At 34.2% G+C, this 17809-nt stretch overlaps 1 long non-coding RNA gene across 1 annotated transcript; it reads right to left on the bottom strand.

Moving 5' to 3' along the window:
- Positions 1 to 15513: 15513 nt before the first annotated feature.
- Positions 15514 to 17131, bottom strand: LOC116197286. The gene is made up of 2 exons (XR_004155018.1): positions 16673 to 17131; positions 15514 to 15716 (listed from the first exon to the last, which is right to left on the bottom strand). It is a non-coding gene; the product is annotated as an uncharacterized LOC116197286 (long non-coding RNA).
- Between the last annotated feature and the right edge of the window lie 678 nt (positions 17132 to 17809).

The raw sequence follows: 17809 nt of genomic DNA, 5'->3' as shown, positions 1-17809 counted from the left end.
GGTCATGCCAAATTGCCCGTCTTGAATTCCTATCGCGCTACAATAATTTGTGCTTTGCTCCCGAAGCCGTCTGGTTGACCTAACCGACCCGGCTATGAGTAGTGACCCGGGGTTTGCCGGGTGTCTTGTATTGGATCTCGGGTTAGGGTCAGGATCACCGTCACTGTTCTTCTCTAGAGCCGACGAACCAAAATGGGGTGCTGATAGTTAATATAAATCGTAAATCAATATTAATAATTATCATAATATCTAATATTTCATAATACATTTTCTTTATAAAATCCACGCAACGCACATGCTCAATAGTCCAGTTATTAATGATAAACACTCACATAGTTCGGGTATATGTAGTAATAAATTTGGGCCAAAGGATAATAAGAAAATTACAAACTATTATATTAAATGGATAGGAGAACATGATTGAGGGAAAACTAATAAAATTAGATTTTTTACTGATTGATGACATGATCGAGGATAATAAGAAAATTACGAGCTATTTTATTCGGTCATACAAACATGTTTTTCAAACCCAGTGGGAAAGGAAAAATCAACACACTAAGATAACAACAGTGTGGAGAAAGGGAGTAAATCTCCCTTTAAGTAATGAGAGAACAGAATGCACATACCGGAGAACAGCACAAAAATCTCGTGCCAGGGCAGCTTCTTTTGATTACCTTCCTCGCTATATAATCCATTCGATTTCTTAAAATGATCACTAATCCTTAACTTTATGATGAAATCCTTATTATAAGAAGGGTTCAACAGAAGATGATCCGCCAATTTCAAGTTTTCTTTTGACAACTTTACAAATTAATTCATCATAAAGCCAATCAAATTATCTAATCTGCACCTAAAAGAAAAAAAAAATCCAAAAATTCCTGGAGGATGGCATTGACCGGGAGTGGTCGAAAATCCAAGGTCTCTCTCTCTCTCTCTCTCTCTCTCTCTCTCTCTCTCTCTCTCTCTCTTCCCTTTTTTGTGTGGAAAAAAGTATTTTATTCAGTTTAATAAATTGAGCTCCAAAGACTTGTAATTCAGAGCTTATCCTTGAAATAGAGTAAGGGATAACCTTTCTTCAATAAGAACCTATTCTCCGATCCATTACTAATAGTCCCTAGATGAAAAGATGATAAACATATTTATTCATCAGGGGAAAAAAAAGATGATACATATTTATGGGCAATTATCCCACAAATAATGAAATTACTAAACGAAGCGAATACCTAGTCTAAATCAAACTCCTAAACTTTCCCCTCAATTTGGAGAATGCGTATTGTGGAATTCTCAATTTGCTAAAAAGAAAATGATAATAGTCTCAACCAAGTGCCTTGGCGAAGATATCAACATATTGCAGTTGAGTAGGGATGTGAGTTGTGGAAATAATTAACATGAGATGCAATGGGTTGACGAGTGAAGTGACGGTTGATCTCAGCGTTCTTCTTCTTTCATGGAAGGCCGGGAATTTGCAATAATGTGTAAAGATGACTCATTATCACAATATAAGGTCATATGCGTTGATAAATTAACGACACCCAATTCTCACTAGTGGAAGGTTAATTAGCCCAATACTCTGCTTCAATTGACGATCAATAGCTACCGTGATCTGCTTCTTTCAGTCTTCGAAGTTGGACTTCCTCTCAAGGTAACAAAACTAGTTAGCACTAAATATTTGGCTAGTAGTAGCTTTAGAAAGCAAAATAAATTTTTCTGCAATATGTTGCTGCTAGCAGCAGCAAAGAAAAAAAAAACTCTAAATCATTTTTTAAAATTATTTTAATGGAATATTACTAGTTCGGATGTTTGAATATTATTAGCACTGGGACTGATCGAACCTATTAGACCAGCAACTAATACTATAAACCAAAATGACTCTTGTGCACAATTAAATTGAGGTGAAAGAGGTTTTGAACCATGACCTCTTACAAACAAGACCAATGCCTTGACAATTTCGTTAACACTACTCCTTTACATGAAATGACTAAACTTTCTGTTTTTTATTATTTATTATTACTAGTAAAAAAACGCGTGCAACGCATGGGGCTAAGTTATAAGTAATTTAGAGTAATGGAGTTAAAAGTTATTTTTAAATTATAAATAATTAGGACTTGATTTAGGTGGTGTTGTTGAAATAAAAGTGCTGAAACATAATTGCTGACACAATAATGCTGATTTCGTAATAAATTCAAGTATTTGACAGGTAATAATTTGAAATGACTAGATTTCAAATTAATGTTCGAAATAAAGAATAAGGAAAAACATTCATAAGCACATATTAACCAGCTGGTGGAATCACATTTCCAACCAGCTTGAATTATACAAAATCGTAATTTTGATATAATTCATCAAACATTGCTTTCATTTAAAATCAGTAAAAAGAAAAATACTTCACGACTGTCATTGCACTTTGAAACAAGCCTAAAACAGAACATGTTACAAATTATATGGAAATTATATTTGAGCTTTGGCTTCTCCTGCAGGTTGGATGGGCGGTGCCCACCAACTCATCGATCAGAGTGAGATTGCATGTTCCCTTTTGAAGCACAAGACGAGTATCCGTGCTACGTATGACGTCTTGTAACATTTTTCCATGTCCTTTTGTAATTTCCAAAAAGTAATTTTTAAAATTTTTAAATGTATATAGACATTTTATAGCAATTACAAAAATATATTCTTTTATTAAAATATTAATTAACAAAATCAATTTTTATGACCGAAAAAAGAGCCATAAGGATAAAATAATAAAAATAAAAAATAACTATCACTTATAAAAGAAATTAACTATCCACTGTTATATATTATAGGGTAAATTACAAAAAAAACCCACGTTTTGTAAAATGTCTCAATTTTGTCCTAAATTTTGTTTTGTAACAAAAAAACCATAAGTTTTCTAAAATGTCTCAAAAATGACCTCCGTTATAACTTCCGTCAATTTTTGCTGCTGATGGTGGGTCCCTTTAACAGTCCACGTAGGTCACACGTAGGCAAAAATTGACAGAAATTATAACGGATGTCATTTTTGAGACATTTTAGAAAACTTATGGTTTTTTTTGTTACAAAACAAAATTTATGACAAAACTGAGACATTTTACAAAATTTGGGTTTTTTTTTGTAATTTGCCCTATATTATATCATCTTCCTTTCCTTTTTTGTTTTTTTTTGCTCGGCATCCTCTTCTTTTCTTTCTCTCTCATTTCACCCTCATTTTCTCTCTTCTCCATCTTTTCTCTCTCTTTCTACGTTGCTCTCTTTCTTTTTCCCAGTGCAACCATTTTCGGTTTTGTTCATAATCGATTGATTTTCCTTTGTCCTTTCGCTTTTAATGTCAAAAGTTAATCTCACATTTACTAATATATTATCTATCTATCTATCTACATATATAAACGTGTATCCCATCCTGCGGTAGAAGAGTTGACGCAGCGGAACCTAAATTGCGATCTATTGATTCGCGTACGAATACCAGATAACAACCTTCTACCATCTGTTGATTCTACGAATACCAGGAATAGGCATCAATCTCGAAAACAAATCCGAGATTAGAATAAAGAGCACGGTAGCTCCACAACTTTATTGATGAATCCGAAATTCAACTCCCCCAACCCTAGGGTTGTACAAAGCTTAAATAGGTCTTAAAAACGCCTAAATTGCACAAAAAATATAAACTTTCCTAAAATTGTAAAAACGTCCTAAATAACATAAATTGCCTGTTTGAGGCCCTAAATGATGGAATTTGCCTTAAATATCGAAAAATCACGGCGAGGCGGTGAGTTTTGCTCCGGAGGCCGTTTCCTTCGAAATAGGGTCGTCAGAACTTATTTTTCTCTAGGTACCGACTTGCCGCCTCTTCTACCGCATCAAGAGTAAATGTCTTAATATATATATATATATATATATATATAAATTTGTATCACACTCTATTAAGTAGTGGTAGAAGAGTAAATGTCTTAACTTATATATATATTTGTTGCGATACAAATATATATATATATATATATATATCACCCTATTAAGTAGGGGTAGACAAGTAAATGTCTTAATCTATATATATAAATTTGTATCTCACTTCATCAAGTAGGGGTAAAAATGTCTTAATAAATTAGTATATTATATTGAAATTGAATAACATTAATTATTATTACCGGATAATATTTATTATTGTTGTAATTAAACATATATATATTTGTATCCCACCCTATTAAATATAGGTAGAAGAGTAAATGTCTTAATAAATTAATGTATTATATTAAAATTGAATAATATTAATTATCATTGTTGAATAAGTTATTATATAAGTAATTTGCTATTTTATTACTAAATAAATATAAATAATTTTAAAGAAATTAAAATGATTAAACTTTAGTTATTAATTTTAATAATAATTATTAGCCTTGTAAAAGTTAAATTTATTAAATCTCTCATCGAAGTGATAAGTTAATTAATCTAAAACTATTTAATTTTTTAAAACTTAATATATGAAACATAAGTGAGAAAATGACCATTGTGAATAAATGTTATAATTTTATTGAGTTTGTGATTATTAATCTTTCATTAACTAAAGTTAGGAATTTTGTATTTTTTAGTTTATAATTATATTTCTCATAAGTTGAATTGATAATTGTGATCATGTTTATGAAATAATTTACATGAATTATTTGCTTATGGGCTCTTAGATTACAATTATCTAGTGTTGGTATGAAATTTATTATATTACATTTATAGAGTATAAAAATAATTTTTCTATATATTAATATAAACCACAAATATATTTATATATCTATGTATATATAAAAAATTGTATCCAACCAATTAAATAGGGGTGGAAGAGTTATGCCTTAATATGTTGAATAATAGATTATTTTAATTAAAGAAAATATATCTAAATGAAACATTAAATAAGAATTCTAATCGCTTATTGTTATTTTATAAGCAATTGCTATGTTATTAGTAAATAAATATACATATTTTTAAAAGAAATTAAAAATTTTTAAACCTTACTTAATTAATTTTAGTAATCATTATTATCCTTATAAAAGTTAAATTAAATAAATCTCTCATCGAAGTGATTAGTCATTTTATCTAAAATTATTTAAATTTACAAAACTTAATATCTGAAACATGAGTGAGAAAATGACAATCATGAAAAAATGTTAAAATTTTATACAGTCTATGATTATTAATCTTTCATCGACTAAAGTTAGGCATTTTGTAATTTTTGGATTTTATAATTAATTTCTTATAAGTTGAATTGATGATTACGATCATCTATATGAAATAATTTACATTAATTATTTGTTTATGAGTTTTTAAATTAAAATTATATAGCATGGGTATGAAATTTATTGTGTTAAAATTTATATGGTATAAAAATAAATTTTTCTATATGTTAATATAAATCATAAATCAATATTAATAATTGTCTTAATATCTAATATTTCATAATACATTTTCTTTATAAAATCCATGCAATGCACGGGCTCAATAGCCTAGTTTTAATGATAAACACTCACGTAGTTCGGGTATATGCGACCATAAATTTGTGCCAAAGGATAATAAGAAAATACGAACTATTATATTAAATGGATGAGGGAGTATGATTGAGGGCAAACTAATAAAATTAGATCTTTCCCAATGATGATGGGACTACTTTTATTTTCCTAAACTGCATTCAGCATACCAGGATTCAATCTTCTTGTTTCCACAGTCAGCCTCCATAGAATTCAATTCTGGTTATAATGCTGAAAATACCATGGCCATATTTGTCCATTCCTACCCCTCTTCCCAACCAAGTTGTCATTTGAGTCTTTTCCATTCGAGGTCAATGGCTTTTCCCCCTTTGAGTGAATTTGTTGGTATCCTTATACTCATCAGACTTGTTTTTCCTGTCCTGACGTCCTAACTTGCGTCCACCATTTCCTTTGAATTTGAAGAAAGATTAATTATATTGAAAATCTAAAAAAACAAATAAGTATGTTTTAATGAAATAGTTCTAAAACAGAATTTATATACAAGCAAAATATATAGTGACTAATATTTAATAAAGTTTTCACCCAAAAAAATCCAATTTAATAGACTGGTTTCATTACCAGCGTAGACACAGAAGGGAGTACTTCAGTCTGCTAGCTTTGATGATCCACACTATCATTCTTTAAGTCTGCACTAAGCTTCAAGCATCGATGATATTGGATATCCATCCTACTTGTATTGATAAGAGAAAAAATTGTTGATAATTAGCAAATTATATCAGCAAATGATCGTTGGATGTAATAAAAAAAGAATATAACAAACATGTCTCATACCTGTACTGAATTATATCTTCATTGAAACCTGAGCTTTGACAGCTTCCTGACAATTTTTAGGAGCCGCAATTGATCAACTTACCAGATAGAACGTTGCTCTCAGAGCAATGTACCGTGAAGAGCAAATCAACCACAACAAAGCTGATAAATTGTATTCCATCATAAACCTCCTCCTGCAAAATCAACAGTGCTAGGTTCAGGAAAAAGAAATCATATATGAAATGAAAAGATTGTTATGTGACCAAGGTTTAAAAAGCAAAGATACGGCATGAAGGAGCTAAATAAAATATGAACTTTGCCAACTGTTATACTTCTTCAACCATGACTCATCTTATTTAACTGATTCTACAAGTAAAACATCATAGGTTCATGGTTGCATATTTTACGAACTTTAATTCAAGTGGTGCAATGGGCAGGTGCTCTTTGCTTAAATAAAGAATCCACACAAACCTAAGAAATCTTATGCAGCGTCAACCTGAAGGACATAAGGGAAGAAAGTTCGGGTTCAGTTTGCAGATATGGAAAGACAAAGATATAACGAAGGGGAGGGTATACTTTCAGGCCATCTACGATATTGAGTGCCTCCTACAGCAAAACAAGGGAGTTTCACCTAATATATCAAGGCTAAGGAACAGTGTCAAAATGATTTTAATGCAAGTTCAGGGAATCAAAAGATGGGCTTCGCAAGCATCAGGTAATATCTTTACACAGGTGACAAGACAAGGCACAAACTTTTTGACAGAGGGAAGTAATATCTCACAACTAAGCACTAAAACGCTTGGGAGAACCTTTGATTCTTATGGTATTATCAGGTAAGAATCTTACACTTAGTACCTGCACCAGCATGTTCAATGAAACCGCATAAAACTTGAAATTTATCGAAGTTTGCAAGATGCATGGCTTCAAAGAAATCCCACGTATCCTCAATCCTCCGCAAAATATCATAAACCATGTGCACCTACAATAGACAGAGCACTTCATAGTATTCTCCAAATGGGAAACTGATGATACTAATTTGCTATTGCAAATGGTGGCTGGCAAAACAATGTGGAAGCTTTCAACCGTCTTTCTTTCAATAGCTCGAGATTTCCAATGGGAAAAGCAGAGCAAAGCTGATAAAAGGTGATCAAAATTATCCATTTCGCCAATTTGATTCTTGTTCTTTCTTCTATAACCAGACAGGGAAAGTCAATTTCCGCTCCTGATCTCATGTATTCTGAATACCATTCAATAACTGCTCAGGAACTAAGATCATTTTACAAATAAAAAATTTACACCCATACATGATAAAGTTACCTACACATGGCATGTTTAATACAACATAAATGCATACATCGACCTATCAGAGCAAAATAGAGTTCATGATACAATACCCAGTCAAATCCTTAGTAGATTGTTTTACTGGAGTTGGAAAATGAAGAGCACCATTCCATGACTGTACGAACTTAGTCATACAAGCATGTTTTCAAACCCAGTGGGAAAGGAGAAATGAATACACTAAGATAACAACAGTGAGGAGAAAGGGAGCAAATCTCCCTTTAAGTAATGAGAGAACAGAATGCACAGATTGGAGAACAGCACAAAAATCTCGGCTAGATCATAGTTTTTTATTATCTATAAGTAAAACATTGATCAGGCATTTCTAAATCTTCACAGTACCACATGGATAGATTTCTCTAATAATTTGTACCAAAGCATACCGCTAGTCAATGCAATGGAACTTTTCGAAATAATTTGCTGTCAGTAGCTATTGGGAACTGATCATAGGCCATTCCATTTTACTTTTCAATACCTAAACTTTCCGAGATGGACCGCAACTGAGATGGTACAAGACGCAGAATAGCCTTGCCAGAAATCCCACTTGAACAAAAGCGTAAGGCATTAATTCAATAGTTGTTGTAGGATGGAGAAAAACTATAAAATAGAGTAAGGGCCATCAGTGTTTAGTTGCAAATTGCAACTGCCCTTTACGTGAGTAAGATGCAGGCGCCTGAAATATTTAAATATAATACAACCACACATATTGTAGGCCAGATGATGGTGCAATACGGGATGATAGATAGATTAAGCATTCTATCCGGATTTAGAGGCTGGCTGGAAGTGTTTAAGCTGGGTTGAAAGAAGCAATTTGATTGAGCGGGCAGAACGTAAGACTGGTGTAACAGTAGTAAGAAGGCCAAACAGTAAAAGCAAGAAGACCAACACATCCTAAACGCATCACAACATGGACGTTTGATGTTCAGTATCTCGACAAAAGTTTGTAAATGGGGGAGGGAGGCTGGCCTTCTTTACCTGGGCCTACTCGACAGTAAGACATTTTGATCGGCAAGCAGAGCCACAATATGCAGGGCAACATGAGTGGAAATGGTGAAGTTGGGCAGTAATATGGTAGGGGCATGAGCGTAAAAGGGCGACTGCAGCAGTTGTGCTCTTTGACGTATGCATTCCGAAGTCCAGCTTGATCAAAATGTTTCTCTGCAAAAGACTTTTGACGGAAAGGAAGGCAGCAGGAGGGAGGGAGGACGGTGTCTGCAGGTTGTTGAAAGGTGAGAAATAAGACAGGGGTGGCGGAGACGAAGGGGTGGGAGCTGGCTGTTCGAGAGAATTGTTCTTGTTTCCATGGGAGCCAGAGCGGGATGATGCATGAATATATTTTGTGGGAGAACCAACCAGCGAGTTTGGACGCGAATAGGTGGCAGTTAGCTGGGGTTATTTCTTAAAAAGAAGTTGGCACCGTTTGAGCAAGGGATAAAGGAAGGACATAGAGGGATTAAGGTGTCTGGTGAAGGGCAATTTCGGAATAAAAATGTGGAGAATATGTGTGTATATATATATGTATATAGATTATTATTATACTCTTCTACAAGTTCAATATTTATATTTGAGTTTTCTTTTTTTCATTTTCAACTAATTTTAAAAAAAATCCGTTGGAATTCTGGTCAAAAGTTAATGTTAGTTTTTAAAATGTTTCGATGAGATCTCAATCAAATTTAATTATTAAGTTCAGAATAAATAATTCGAATCTCGAATGCAACAAACATAATATTATACTGCTATAAATTTAGCAGCAACAGTGGTTAGTTAGTTGTCTCTGATACTTACTATTTTAGTAACAGAATATTTTGTTCTCACTAATGTTTACTAAATCTAGTAGGAAAATATGAAGGACCAGTACTAACTTTTTTTTTTATAACGAAGTAATTTATTGCCAATAATATTTACTAATTTTGTAACGAAACACTAGATTGTTGCTAGTGCCTACTACTTTTAGTAAAAAAAGATCATATTATTGCTAATACTGAGTTAATAGAAAAAAAATCAATATTATTATTTATTGGTGGAATTATTCGCAAAACTTTTACTTTTTTGCTAATGATTATAACCGTTACTGCTAAAGATCAACTCTGTGGTAGAATGGAGTGAATAGCAAATCTCTAGCCTAGTAATGGTTTAATAATCAAGACGACCAGCAACGGGGCAATAACGATTGGGATCAAGAAATTGCAAGCCAAAACCGAATGATAATTTGTGTTATTGCTCCATTGGAAATAGGCAAAGCTCTGCCTAGAGCATTCTGCCCTCCTTAAGAATATCCACAAGAGTTTAGTTGCGTTGACTAAAAAATGGCTCAGTAAATATTTCTTTGTGACCAAAATGCCTACACATTATGATAGGAGCTTAAAAATCGAATAGTTGGTGGGTCATTGCTAGCAAGAACCGAATCAGTGACAAGAAATGAGAATCGCTAGAAACACGTCACATCTTGTGTAAGTGAAGAGAGAATGGCCGGTAGTGAATTATTGAAAATCATCATAGAACTTACAAAACGAATTATTGGAGTTCTAACGAAGAACGTAGAAGAAAAACTTGAGCATCATGTCAAGTAGACCTTTTTCGTTCAAGTCACCATAAGAAAATGCATCGCGGACGTTTATCTAATAAATTTTCCACTGCTTTGTTACGCAGCAATAAGTAGGCAACTCATGCATGCAATGAGTGCAAAAATCTCATGAAAACCAAGTGCCTCGATCTGACTGAACCCCCTTTTAGCTATAAGTGGAAAGTCCCCATATTGTTTCCACCACCTTTCAAATATTATGATCTCAGGGTTTGAGAGATTCCGATGTGGGAGTAATTCGAGCCGAAAAATTCGAATTTATCTCAAAAGAAATGCTATAAATCCAAAATTATTTTGTATATCCACGAACTTCAAACAACACCAAGACTCCAACAACAATCACAGAGTCGGAAAATAAAATAAATATAGGATCCGATACCAATAATTGAAAATTTTAACTCGCTTTCGGGTTAAATCGAGCTTATCAAACTGATGTGCAGAATACTGAAACCATTTAGGGGTGTGTTGATTACGAATTTGATCGAAGTTACTGACTGAAGTGTGACCATGAGCAGAGAGCACCCTTCTCTATCACTCAAACATCAATTAATTTCTCGGTGTTGAGAATTATAATTCCAAATGGAAAAAGATAAAATAACGACCATTGGTTTATATGAAACTTGGGTACCACCACTTATCGGCTTAAATTTTTAAGTGGATATGGGCCTGAGCCCATGTAAGCTTAATGGAAATTCAATATGGTATCAGAGCGGATTACGTTTCCGCGTGCCCATGTGCGTATATGCATGCACTCACACCACGCCAGGCCCAGCATGTCCGAGTGTAGCCAAAAGAGTGCCTTGTGTTAGCCCCCACTATCGGAGCAGGGAAGAGGAGCATATAAACCAATAGTTGTTATTTTATGTTTTTCCATGTGGGATTATAATTCTCAACACTCGGAATAGCTGAGGTATTCTCCTAGAATTCTCTCTCACCACCATACATTATTTTCTGACCTCTACTAGACTATTGTAGGCAAGCTTTGCTTAGAGGGTCGAGAGGATGTGCCAAGCACTTTAATTCTAAAGCTATCCATGGGAGGTTACAATTGAATTCAAATCCCTCAATTCAACTTCATTCAATTCGGTCCTTCATTCACCCTTATAAATCACCTGTTCAATTTGATGTATAAACATGGTTTGACTCCTCTAAATGGACCAAACTCTCAAGAGGAACAAATGCATGGACGGCACAGAGAGATACGGGGATTGCGACAGAAAATTTCAAGTTAGAACTTTGAAGTTTCAATTGAAGGACTCGAGGTATTACTAATGCTATCAAAACCAACCCTGACCCACAAATATGGGGATTGCGTTAGAAAATTTTCATTCTAGGATGGAAATTGTTTGGGCTGGTTTGAAGAGCCAAGAAAGAACGCTAGGGCTAAAGAGGTGAAGGTTTTTTTTTTTTTTTGGTGTGTGCGCGCGCGCGCGCGCGCATATCATAATGTCTGAAAGTTCAATGAACCCTGACTAATCTAGTTCCAGTCGGATCGGCTCACTAAGAGGTAAAGCTCTTCTAGCATTAATTTTCTTCATTCATAAGACTCGAACATGAGACCTTGCTTAAGGGAGAAAATTTTAAATGCTCTTACCTAATAATGATGTAGTGAAGAAAAACCAATAAGATTGCTTCAATTAAAAAGATTTACCACAATTAATCGAGTGATTATCACTTATTATTTAGTTTATTGCAATTTAATTGGTTCTTTCTCCTGTCACGTAACGAGGTAGAATCACCGAATAATCTCTTTGCTTAAGTAGAACAATCGCATAACCGATTAAACTCACCCATGTTGGTAAAAAGGTGAAGCGTAACTTTTAAAATCCCGAATTAATTATAAACTAGGAGATAGAGGATATATTTTTTAAGGACTGATGAATCAAAAAGTTTTTTCTTTTCCTGTTATTCACCCAAAAAAATATTATATCACCTTGGTGTATATTCAGTTCAATGGGTCCCCACTAATTCACTTCTAGTTGGATCGATCCACTGAAGAGTAGAACTCTTCGAATTATGAATTTTTTTTCCATGTATAAGACTTGAACTCAATACCTTATTAAAGGAAAATAAGTATTGAATCGCTTAGAACCATCCCATGTTCATAAATCTAAAAGTATCATTATCTAACACTTTTGAGTATATTAACTCGTCAAATAACTTGGAAACTATAACGGATACAACATTCACTGGCCTTGATAAAAATATAACCAAAATCAAAATTTACATAATCAATGTGGGCTTGGTACGGGTGGTTCGGCCAATCTTCCCTTTAAGGTCTTAGTTTCGAGTCGTGTTAGTGGAGAATATCCACGATTTGGAGAGATTTACCTCCAACCGGGCCAAGCTGATTTTATCCTAAATTAGTCAGTGTCAAATTGAATTTTCGAATATCAGGTAGTGCATATGAAAAAAATTTACATAATGTAAATATAGTAAGAGAGAACGAGACCGATACCTCTCTTTGTTTAGGCGTCACTCATTAGTAAAACGTTATTCTCTCTTTTCAGTTAGAAGAAATTAAAATGGCATGGAAAATCCCATTGAACCCGATATTTCTCATTCATTAGTATAACTTCATAACCAGATAGCGAGCGATGTTAATTAATTACGTCGAACGGTTTTTCACAGCTCTAATTATTTATATATTTGCGTCTTAGAAGCCAATGCTTGAGTATCACTCTACGTGCTGTTATCCTTAAACATAACCAAATAAACCCATCTCGCAGTTATTCCAGGCGTCATCAATGACCCAGATTTTGGCCTCCCCATGAGATGGAAATGGGAAAATTAGGTCAGTACATGAGAAGTAAATATCTAATCCTCTTATCCACCAATTCAGACTACCCACGCCAAATCTTCTTCCAGCCTGCAGATTGACATTGATGGAAGTCTCGCCTCGTGCATAGTCTGATTCGAGACACCTGACTGCCCAACTGTTCGCTCTTGGCAAGGTCAAGTTGAAGAGAGCTCGAAGTATCGTCCGGTTGTTTGTTTCCTGAATAAAAGGGTGTATTGAAACACGGGATAAGAGCTCATTGCTGTAGTACATGGCGGCCTTTATATTGGTATACTTCACGAGGAAGTGCTTGTTAGGGTTTTTGATGGAGATAAGGATATTCCAGTTAGAGTCAACTCGAGAAGAAGTGACGTTGAATGAGTATGGGGAGGAGGCAGGATCGATTCGAACATCGGGGATCATCATGTTCGGTAGGATCACGAAGAGGGCGAAGAGGAAAACAAAGGTGGTGGTGATTGAGACTTTAATGCAAGGACATATGAGCTTCTCGCATGGAGTGCGTACTGACCATGAGCGTTGGACGGTTTGTGTATCCGGCTGTGCCATTACTAGAGCAGTCAAAAACCGACTAGTACTCGATAAAGAAATAAAATGAATCAGTGATGAAGGAAGCCTACTAGTACTCGATGATGAGGATCGATGTATAAGGTTGTTTTGCTCGGCTTAAACGGCAATTTATACGACTTTGATGATTGTGGCTAGCCAGTTAGAAACCAAAAGTTAATCCATGTTGACTTTCCCATCCATGGTCATTTGCACAAAGGAGGCCAAAAGGCAAGGCCACTAAGGCCCCACAATTTTTGCCCGTAAAGGCATAAATGAATAAATTAAACTATATTATACAAACAATGATTGGTAAGGAGTTCGACGTTTATTCCACTTAATTAACGTCTCAAACTCGAATATTATAAATGACGCAACGCGGATCACGATTTCTCACGCCTAAATCTGAATCTAGACTCGAAGGGAATAGAATACGGCTAAACCCTAATGATATGTTGGAAAATAGTTATAGCAAACTCAAAGTATCATTTATCAATAAGTGTTTCTGAGGTATGTAGTTCTCTTACAATGAGGTGAATAGCCTATATATAGAGGGAATACACCTCCATTGACTCCAGAATAGGAAACTGACATCTATACTCCTCTAAATTACCTTCCTATAATGGAACAAAGAAATGATCTGAAATAGAAAATTTCAGACTTCTGACTCAAGCTAAAATTGCAAGTAATATCTAATTCTAAATATATTTCTATCTAAATTAAATATACTACCTAATTAAGATAATAAAATTCTCAATCTATGGATCAAGACATCTCATCTTCCCCTTCCACATCACGAGAATATTTCTTTGATATATCCAAGATATACTTCTTTGGGCTTGGGCTTGTTGATCCAGATATGGGCTGAAAATCCTCCGTGTCAGTAAATAAAAAAAATTAATTGAAAAGTTTTACCTTTGAGTGGGCCGACTTGACTCAAACATGATTAATTTGGGCCCGTTGAATTTTCACAAAAATAATAATATTAAAGTTATATATTATTATCTAATCAAAAGATCTCAAATATTAAAGTTTTCTAATTTAATTTTTTTAGATTCCATTGTTCCACGTTTTAATAATGCTATGATTCACAAAAATAGTAATATTAAAGTTATATATTATTATCTAATCAAAAGATCTCAAATATTAAAGTTTTCTAATTTAATTTTTTTAGATTCCATTGTTCCACGTTTTATTAATAAAACAGATACAACTATTCACTTGCCTGAATTTTTATTTTTCTCCATAAATGGCCCCAATTTATCCTTATTATTTCCACAAAACCAACGTCTTATTTTCCTCTTTACCTACTGTCATTTGGGAATTCTATGTTGCAATCAATCAAATTGGTTGCACTATATGACCATGAAAATTACTAAAAATTTAAAGGAAAAATTGCACCATATAACATAACGTTGACACTTATTCTTAGATCTATCCCAACTTTGATTTTTTTCCTCAAATATCTAACGTTAATAGTTTGGTTTCAAATCTATCCCGCCGTAAAACTTCTGTCCATTTTTAACGGAAATGCTGACATTAAAACTTATGTCCATTATATGGTGCAATTAACCCAAATTTAAATAAAAAGTATATATTTTCTAAAAGGTTAAGTAAAATTCTTTGAGATATGTGTAAAATGACTTCAAAATTTATGTAACTTTCATTGAAATTTGTGTAATTTATTTTGGAATCTCTATAATTTACTTTATTTATTAGTAATTAACTAGAAAGTTACATAAATTACTGTTAATTAAAGTAGTTTACCTTGATTTTGAAATAATTTATTTTGATTGTACCATACAACCACTTTAAGTGATTACACCATAGACCTTCCCATCATTTGGACATCATTTTATTCTTCCTGCCAATGACTCTCTTTAACAGTGTTATTAGAACCGGACCGGACATCGAACCGGCCGAGGTATGGGGTCACGGGTTTATGGGTTCAACCGGGGTTCGATGGGTCGGACCGCATATTTAATTAAAAAATAAATAAATATTTATTATTTAAAAATAATAATATAAAAATTAGAAATATATTTGAGGAACCTTTCCTCAGTACATTACTACATTTCTTTAGCTGTTTCTTTTCTTTTTCTTCCTCCTTAGTTCCTCCTTCCTGAATCAGGAGTAGGTGTATTGTTGTTGCTGGCACTAGCAGAACTCATTGTCCAGCAGCCTATAACGATGAAAAAAAAATTCATAGGAGTAAAGATCAGAACAGGACAAGAGTTACGGAACAGCAACATAATGGGAGTTAGAGAACAGCAAATTTGAAGCAGCAGCTAATTTGAATTTGACACACAGAAGACAAGAGTTGCATAACAGAACAGAACTACAGTGAAGTAGAGTTAAGCAAAAATTCATATTTAAGATGCAGATTAAGATGCAAAAGCAGTGAACTACAGTGAACAGAACTACAAAAGATTAAGATTAAGAACAGAACTACAGTGAACTACAGTGAATAGCTGCTTCAAAGATTCTAACCAAAAGCATTAGCATGTTTAAGATGCAGATGAATTATCGATGAGATGGAAAATAAGAATAATAAATGAGTCAGATCATGATTTAAGTATGGCAGGCTTTCAAGTATTGAAGCAATCGACATTTCAAATAAAATAAATTCATCAATTACTTAAACGATTCAACCAGCATGTTATTTGAATTCTATCAATTCTAACATGTTACTTCAGAAAAAATCACAAAACTAGTAGTGTCACAGGAATGATACTTCCACAGCAAGCTCGAAGACATCATCATCAGATTATCAATGGGGTGAGTTTTTAAGTCGAGATCGATAGTTTCAAGACTCTGCTAATGCAAAGTTGGTCTAACTGGAAAATTTATGCAGGGTCTTAATACAAGTACTTTGCAGTTATGTGACTCTGCCACTCTATGCTCTAGTCATACAGGTTAGTAGTAAATCCTCCTACTTTTGGTTCCCCCTCCATCGATCTGTTCAGGAAATCAATCACTAAACCAATTCAGCACCAATTCACAGAAGCAGGGCAAAGAAAGGAGCCCTAATTCACAGCACCAATTTCACTTAGCTGATACTGAAGTAGGAGGAGGAAGATGCAGAATCGAAGATTAAACTGAGAGAAGCCGAGAAGAGACAAAAGGAAAAGCTCCAACCTGTTCCAATCTTGCGTTGCTCGACTGAGAAAGGGAAGCTCGGCCTCGAATTGAAGTTGCTGATGAGTCGAATCAGCCGATGCCTGAACTTAATAGGACCGGAGAGTGACGACACTGACGAGAAGAAGGAAGATCGAAGAGGATCGCCGACTAGGGTTTTCACCTTCAGACTTCAGCTTTCGATTTTTTCTTCGATTCAATCCTGCTCTGTTGAGTTTGGGCGACTGAACACCGAATTTGGTTTCGGGCTCGGGTCGGGAGATCCGGATTTCACTTAAAAATCGTGAACCCATCAACCGGCCGATTCGAATGGGTTTGATGGGTTTGTTTAAAAACCGGCCGGTTTTCTGGGTTCACCGGTTTTTTTATGCAATTTCGGTTTTTTAGGTAACCGGACCGGACACAGGTCCGGTTTCCGATCCGACCGATCGAACCGCCCGGGCCGGTCCGGGTCTGATAACACTGCCCTTTAATGTTCATTTTGGCTGTCAGGTTCAACTTCTTGTTTCTTTAGTACAAAAAAAAAAAAAGTTTCTTAGAAAACAAGTATTGGCTTTGTCATTTTAATTCCTATTTTCTGGGTTGTTACAAGTAATGAAGAAAGCAATATCATTCCATTTTTGGTTGACATATTCAACTAATAAAATTGCTTCGACGCATTGGCATAAAGTGAATTCTTTTACTATGTATTAAGTAAATCCACTTCCATACTCATATCATGGTATATCTCTCGTGCTTTGTAAGTATCAACTACGTAGATTTTAACGAGTAATTTTACATCTAAAAAAGGTAAAATGAGAAATAATTTTATTTTATAATAAATTAAAAGCCTATTAATAAAATTTGAATTTATGCCCTCGACTCTCTCAGCATCTCGGGCCGCCCTGCATTTGCATACTGTGATCCCGTTATCGCAAGGGATGTCTATGGCATCATCACTTTTTTTTTGGGGTAAAATACAGGATAAAAGCCTAATGTCATCGCTTTTTTTGTATGATCACTTTTCTAAATTATTGGATTGTAACTATTGATGTACAAATAAATAAATGACTGGTCATCTGACAGTTGAGAAAATGAGTACATCACAAAATTTTGTTGTATTACTTTCTGTACAACTTTAACTTCGATTGAATACCT

The sequence above is a fragment of the Punica granatum genome, chromosome 2, assembly GCF_007655135.1.
Source record: "Punica granatum isolate Tunisia-2019 chromosome 2, ASM765513v2, whole genome shotgun sequence".
Taxonomy (NCBI): domain Eukaryota; kingdom Viridiplantae; phylum Streptophyta; class Magnoliopsida; order Myrtales; family Lythraceae; genus Punica; species Punica granatum.
The sequence above is the reverse complement of the archived record's forward strand: the minus strand, read 5'-3'. Positions and strand labels throughout refer to the sequence as shown.